We start from the raw sequence: 8,366 nt of genomic DNA on the forward strand, positions 1-8,366 counted from the left end.
GGTCGTTATTATTATACCCTAACGTGCAATATCCCACCAATGAAGGAGAAGGGTTAGAAAATGCAATCATCTAGTAGCGGGTTTAATGAAGAGAAAGAGTATGGAGTCCACGGGTGAGATGAGACACCTTTTTCAAGTCTTGAGGTCCCAATTCCTACAAACCACCAATTGCCCTCCCCTTTCGACGGTTGGGTTCTTGACGTGTAGGATTGTCTAACCTATTTCCTTCCATGGCTTCTTGAAGCATGTACTTCGAAGTCCATGTGTACTACATATTCTTATCAATAAAACTTTGTTTACAAAAAAAAAAAAAACAATATCATATGATTTGACAGAGTTTTATTTTTTTGTTTTGAGCTAACAATACATTGAAGTTGAGTCTCAGAGACTCTCTTTGTGTTTCCACTAAATTCGGCATTGACGGCATGAATTGAAGATGCCACAAAATGAATTGAATCAAAAAGTGGGTTCTACTAGTGCCTTTGTGATCCAGGGACTTTTCAAAAAGAAATGCAAAGATTGCAATGCCAAGAACAAGAAAAAGAAGCAATCAAATTAATTTTCTCTGCAGATACATCTTTGGGAAAATGAAGGACTACAGAGATCAATAGATTTATGACATGCTCTTAATCGATCTTATTTTGTTCTCTTGATGAAGGCCAAAATACTAGAATCTAAAATTCATCCGATAGGACAAGAAGACTATATTTTAGATGGTGTTCAATGCACTCCTCCTGTCCGACTCTTGGGGTGTTCTTGTTCTTAAGAATAAAATGCACCTTGTTAGTGAACCAACACTTGTCAAGGCTAAAGTGATAAACATGATAGAATAAGGGGTTTCATTGTCAAAATCTTGGGTTTCCAACCAACCTCAATCAAACCCATTCTGAAGGTGACTCTCTTTCTTACGTTCTCACTTCACAAGAAACCCATGAGCCATAATCATTATGACCTTTACTCTTTGCATGCTTGTACACCTGTATCTTTGATCTTTCTCATAAACGATCCATCTCCCCACGTATGCTCCATTGAACGGCTCGTAGAACAGCACGTCTGAATTGCGGAACCGCGATGCAACAGAAGCGATTAAAAACAAAATAATTTGTAGAGAAAACCTTTTCTTCCCATGAACGATCTCATGACCTGAGTAATTGCCGTTTCTTTGCAAGAAAATGATCACCCTATGGAGCGTAGAACTTCAAGGACGATGAAGTTTTGTTCACCAACAGTTTTTGGAGGAGAAGGTACGATTCAAGAATGAACAAAAACTCACCAGACCTGCCTTCTGCTTTTTATCCTTTATAACAGTAACGTCTCTTTGGAGTTATGATAAAGAGGGAAATATTACACCATAGAGCAATGGAGAGGAGTAAGCGGTAAGTTTGTTGGTGCATATAGCAGCGTCAAGTGTGCGATCATTGTCTCACGAGAAAGAAGCGCAGCTGCAATGATGGCACAGGAGCAGGCGGCAACATTACTGTGCTGGTGTGATTTGTAGGAGTTGGAGAGTTGCCCTTCACACACCTTGATTTCTTCTTCTCGTTGTCTCTTCGCGGTTGCGCCACGCTCTCCTATGCGTGTCTCTTAGGTGTTCAAGAGTGCGTTCGACGTTGATTACGATGGTGTGTCAAGCACATGCACCTATAACGGTTCTGATTATTTGAAACTTAACCGTTGCTGAAGTACAAGCACTCACCATAACCGTTAATAGTCGATCGAATACCACTTCATCTTTAAAAAACCTGCTTGTAACCGTTCATAACCGAAAATCCTTGATGACCCATGTGGTCACATTCTCTGTCACGATTGTGAATTGGTTCAAGGCAAAAACTATTTTCAATCTTTGTTTGAAAATCCTCCTTTGCTTTTGAATGCTTACAACCTTAGGCTCTCTTTTTGGGCCTAAGCCGGCCTTTTCCTACATGCAGCGATTTGTGAAGGAACAGTGGGGTCACGTTGGGGGTGTTGAAGTTTTCGAACTTCAGAGTGATATTTTTGTTTTTGATTTTCAGGGTAGGGATCTTAGTAGGCAAATTTTGGATGAGGGGCCATGGACGCTGGGTTCCCGTCCGCTGATCCTACGTCCATGGACCCCTGAAGTCTCACTATCGCGGAAAGAGGAAATAGAGTTGCCACTGTGGGTGAGGTTCTATGGACTAAACCTACATTATTGGGGTGATCGATCTTTGGGTAGGATTGCAAGTGTTCTTCGTCTCCCAATTTGTGCAGACAGGAGGACGGTTCGACGTGAGCGGCTGTCTTTTGCACGCATTTGCATCTCCATCAGAGCGGCTGACGGGCTTCCTGCTTCTATTTTTATCGCTCAGGAAGATGGCACACTGGTTGAGCAACCAGTACACTATGACTGGTCCCCTCCACTGTGCAATGTGTGTAAAGTGTTTTGGACACGTTGATAAATATTGTCCTATTGCTGCCATCAATAAGTCTCAGGAAGAACGTGATTTGGTTCATGATGCTATGCAGGTCGAGGAGAATTGGCAGCGTCCAAGGGGACGCAGGGCAAGAGGAAAAGGCTCCTTGCCGCCGGAGGTTTCTTCTGGCGTTTCAGACAAGGTGGCACCGGCGACTCCAACTGATCAATCAGTTCCAGCAGTTAGAGAGAAGATGGATGTAGAGAAGACAGGTGGCATAGTTGAGATTATTTATTCAAATAATCCTGGAAGTGTGATTCCACGTGGAGCAGTTGAGTTTAAAAATTCAAATGGTAATAGAAGTATGGCTCCATGTGGGGTAGTTGAGATTAAAAATTCAAATCGTACTGGAAGTGTGATTTCAAGTGGTGCAGTTGAGATTAAAAACTCAAATAATTCTGTACGTGGTGGGAAATCTAGTGCAGTTTCGGTTAAGGCAGCCATGGAGGTTGAGGCCACACGTGGCAAACCAGGAAATAATATTTTAATTGGAGATTGTGGAAGGATGCCTTGTGCAGGCAAGTCCAAGAGCCTGGGTTCAGCCGCTGGTTCACGGATCACTCCAAAATCAGGTGAAGGGTCTGACCCTGTTGCGAAAATGGTGCCTGATACACTTGCTGAATCGGTGATGGTTTCTTTGCCTCAAAACATTGATGGAAAGAAAGGAGATTCGCCTCAGTCAGAACCTGCTGTTGGGAGGGGTGAGGTACGTACGGATGTTTCGCTTACACCAAATCGGTTTGCGGCTTTGGAACCTGTGGAGAACTCTGAGTGTGTTTTGGGTGGTGAAGCTGATGTTCCCATTTTTAGAGAACGTGATAGAAGTCCGAGTCGGAGCGGCCTGTTGCGATGCTCCACATCTCCTTAGTCCTCATGATGAAGTTCGGTGCATGGAATGTCAGGGGGATGAATGCCCTGGGTAAACGACGTGCAGTTTTGGATTGGGCTTCTTGTGATCATTTGGCTTTTTTTGGTATTTTGGGGACTCGTGTGCGTTCTTATAATTTTAATGATTGTTATAGGATGTTCTGTAATTGTTGGAAATGTGGACTTAGTAAGGCGAGGTCACTCCCCACGGCACTTTCTCTTTTGTTGCAGAATGATGCTAGGGGGAAGGAATATCTAAGATTGTTATTCTACACTTGTGATTTATAATATATAAGCTCCCTTTTAACCCAAAAAAAAAACCTTAGGCTCTCTTTGGTATAGTTTAAATTTATGTTTATATAATACATAAACATAAATAGATGCGTTTGATATTATTTATAACCACTATTTCTCATTAAAATAAATCAATATAAGCATAAATTCATAAACAGATTGAGAGTTGTTTATGATTTATCCTCATAAACTGTTAATGTTTATTTATGCAGGTACCATTAATAAACATGTGCAGAATTGCTACTTAAGTGGGGGTAAAATGGTAAAATAAATGAAAATTAGAACAAAACCTCTCTTGTGCCCCTCTCTCTCTCTCCAACCCCCATCCCACCCGCACTCTCTCTCTCTCTCTCAACATGTATCATATTATATAATGGAGAAAAGTTCAGTGTGGAGGATTGTACCGCCCACCACCAGACACAAGGGGGGCAAAATGACCGTCTTGCCCCATGAAAAGGAAATGCCACCCTCCATGATGTCAATGCGATTGCTATCATTGCGTAGGGGCCATGCTCCCCTATAGTGAACATCAAAACTTACATTATAAGATATTATATATGTACAATATATTATATAATATGTACTATATAATATAATATATAGTATATATATTATAGTATTATATTATATGATCTAAAAGGAAGGCTTTGGTTATCTATATGAATAATGTAATAATAATATGGAGAAAAGAATGCTACTTGGTCGTGTGGCCCATGTGGCTCCAACGCCTAGACATAGAAGCTCGCGAAAGTACCACGCTGCTCCATGGAAAGGTAGAAATCCTGCCCAAGACGATACTTGCGCATGCTTCCATTGGCCAGCGTGCGTGTGCAGGTTCTAGAGGCCCAGGTAGCGATCTCTTGGCTTAATAATATATTCTTCACTTAAGCATACTAAACATACTTTTCATTATATAATCTATTAAGTCTAATAGTAACCAAACGACTATAGTTTATAGTCCATAACCTATTATCATGGTTGATTATTCATAAATAGATCATAAATATAAATATAAACTATGTCAAAGATCGCCTTAGGCCAACTTCGCAAACCGATGCAAATCCCTTTTGGGAGAGAATGCCCCATCCCACTTTCACGGTAAGAAAACTCCATTGCAAATCTCCAGAGTCTTGTCGATTAAAATACAATTCCAATAAAGAAAGAAAATTGTGGCCTTCTCTTGGAAATGATGTGTACATGCATCCATACCAATCCCGTCATCTGAGGTTGCTGGTTCAAGACGTTTGGAGAACAAATCCTGACCCTAGGTTACCAAAAATGGCAAACTCAGATTTTTCATCTTCGCCATTTCATGAAGATTAAACCGTGCCCCTTGCTTGGTCGACATTGACCAATATTAGGGGTTACCGCGTACAACAAACTTTTGCCCCTGGTTGGTGGTGACCAACAGAGGTCTGATTATTGGCCAGAAAACAAACTATCGGCCATGCGAAACACCAGCAGCAAGGCTGGTATGTAAATCGTGTCCATTCCGAGTGGCTTACAATGAGATTTGCCCCTACTTGAACATCTTTTCAGTGCCTGATTTGGGAATGGATGCCCTTTATCGGCATTTCTTCTTCTTAGTAATAAGATTCAAGTCTGGTTGGAGTCCCACCAGCGTGCCAAAAAATGTTTCCACTAAATTGGGCATCGATGGCATGAATTGAAGATGTCGCAAAATGAATTGAATCAAAGAGTGGGTTCTACTAGTGTCTTGGTAATCCAAGGACTTTTCAAAAAGAAATGCAAAGATTGAAATGCCAAAAACAAGAAAAAGAAGCAATCAAAATAATATAAATCTTTGGTAAAATGAAGGACTGCTGAGATCTTCAATTTTACTTGAAATGATGCAGCATTGCATCTTCTACCAAAAAAAAAAAATACATCATTGCATCTGTTAGTACTATTGGAGAGTCCAATAGGTTCTTTTAAGAAAAAGAACAGAAACCATTTACAACTAAGAATAAATGAAAATAAAAGATAATAGTAAAGACTTGTTTGATTGTTTTGTGGATCCCTTAGTTGTTGCCGGGCTTCCTCGTTTATAAGCAGCCTGATAGTTAGGGTAATTCCTACCTCCTATTCAAATTTGAAATTTGAATAATTTCCTGAGAATGATTTGCAACCGTTTGTTTTTTTAACCCGGATTGTATGACTCATCGAAATAGGGGTGTAAACACTTTGTACTTTGGATTCCAAACTTTCCCTATAAACTCCAAGGCTTCACAATCACAACTAATAAACGAGTGGTTACTAGCTGCTGCCACCATACGCCTTCTCTCACATCCAGTCCGTGATTTTATGTAACCATAAGTCTTCTTCCACCTAACATTCCCACGGTGCAACTATATTACAATACATAAGAACAGTGCTGTTGATTCCTTTTGCAAAGGTTCGCATGAGGTATACTGCTATAGCTTTGAAGCTGATTTGAGTTTTCTTCCGAATTCTGCCTTTGCACCTCATTTAATAACTGTCATTTTTAAATATTTTTAGGGAAATGTTCCAGAAGATAAGGGTGATCACGTAGACATGTTTTTTACCGTAGGATTGGAATCTGAGGGGATCCATTGACTTCAATATTTCCGAATTTCCAGTAGACAGAGGTGCGTACGTGTGTTATTTTCCTTATTACTTTTGCTCATCTTACTTTATCTTCCTTCTGAAGATCATCTCATCACTCCAACTGCGTCGACCACCAGTGCTTGAGGTTCTGCCAACATCTGGCTTCTTATTTTGAAAAATGTTCCTTTTCCATTGCTCCAAGGGATCAAAACCAAGTTGCTGATTTTCTTGCCCGAAAAGCCAGGTCTTTAGCGTGCAAGACCATATGGCCATCTTCTACTCCTTGGCTTTCAGAGCTATGTGCTTCTGAAGCCCCGGCTTCGTCATACTCTTCTCAATAAATTACACGTTACCAAATAAAAAATAAAACTTATCTTCCTTCTGGCTTAGTACTGATGCAAAAGGTTCCGTTTGGGTTCCAAGAAAATTCTGAGGATTCCTTTACCAGACTTGTCAAAGAAGGAAAGAGTGCATGGCCTTCTGCTGGGCTGTGTTAACAAGCAATAGAACACGTTTAGGTGTCCAGAAACTGTTGGTTCTGCCATTGAGCTAAGCATAACCATTAGCATATTGTCTCTATATCATTCTCCTTTCCCTTCAAGTTAAATGCAACTTCCCTCCTTATAACCCCTCAAGTTGCAACACAGATCTTCTACGGGGCACTGCCCTGTCTTGCCAGTGCTGCACAGACACAGGGTTGCGTGCAATGACCACCTTACCCCTGTTTGGGTAAGGCGCTTGGGCAGGGGTAAGGCGGTCAATGTGCACCGCCTTGTGTCTGCGCAGCATGACAAGACGGGCAGCCCGCCCCATAGAAGATCTAGATCCAACTGAAACTTTAAAGCCGTGTGGTTTCTTGTATTATATGGTAATCTCCTCTGTTAATAGAGTGGTGGTATTTTTTTAATTTTGAATATTGTAATCAAGGTTGATTAAAAGAAAAATTATTATGCTAAAGTACAGGGTTTTTTTTTTTTAATGAAAATGTAATAATCACACACCAATCCCAAAAGGTTAACCCTATAGTACAGTTTCCCACCAATAAGAGCTAGGTGATCAATGATTCAATATGGGGGAGGGATCATTGGACCAGGATCCTCTGCAGTATTGGCGGGGAGGCGGTGCACAGCAGAGGCCAGGTGGCACACATGGCACACATGGCCTCTGCTGTGCCGCCAGATACGCCCCGCCGCCCCACCGGTACTACAGAGGATTTTAATACGGGATCATTATGCTTAGAGTATAGTTTCCCAACAATGAGAGGTAAGTAATGGATGGTCCAATATGGGGCATTTAAAAAAGAGAGATCATTATGCTAGGGTATAGATTCCCACCACTAAAAGGTAGGTGCATGGTTCAAGGAATCGGTATTGTATCGGCTGTATCGGTCAATTCGTATTGATATCAATAGAGACCGTACAATATCAATCTAGAGGTACTCACCTAGGGTAAAAATATAAATAAAATCGATTTTTATCAAAATTTAAGGGTAAAGCTGTCCGATCGAAACCGATACAGACCGATCCAGATTGATATTGACTGAGGCCGAGATCAATACTGATATTGATACCGATTATTAAACCCATGTGTAGATGAACACATATTTCTTTCAAAGGAAGCAAAACAATGAAAAAGAGTGTCCCGGTAAATGGCTTGCAACTCACTAGAGAAGTTATTTCAAGTGTCAAACCCATAATCAACAAGTTGCAATAGTGCAACTTAATCGTTGAGCCAAGATTTGTCGACTTATAAAAATGTCAATGTCAAGGTTTTTTTTTTTGAAAATAACCTTCAACTATATATATATATATTTTTTACGAAAAGGAAAATATATTAAACTAAGGAGTGAACAAGGTATTTACAGCATCCACATCATACAAAAAGTGGCGATGGAGAAGCCTAGCTTTCCTAGCAAAGTTAAGCATCCAAACTGACGTGTTACTATCAAGGTTTTCTAAGAAATACATATTTTCCTGGACATAGTCATTAAAATCAATCAACAAAGGCACCATAACCCACGGCCAAAATCCTTTAGATGGTTGTGAAATATGCTGAAGAAGCTCCTTTGTTGAAAACCAAACTTCTTTGATCTTAATATCCATACTAGAAGTATGTCGGAGACCAAAAAATAAAGCTGTCGCCTCCAGTTCTAAGGCATGATACGCCGTCAAAAAACTCGCATGAGCCGAGAGCACCCGTCCTTGG

The sequence above is a fragment of the Telopea speciosissima genome, chromosome 2, assembly GCF_018873765.1.
Source record: "Telopea speciosissima isolate NSW1024214 ecotype Mountain lineage chromosome 2, Tspe_v1, whole genome shotgun sequence".
Lineage (NCBI taxonomy): Eukaryota > Viridiplantae > Streptophyta > Magnoliopsida > Proteales > Proteaceae > Telopea > Telopea speciosissima.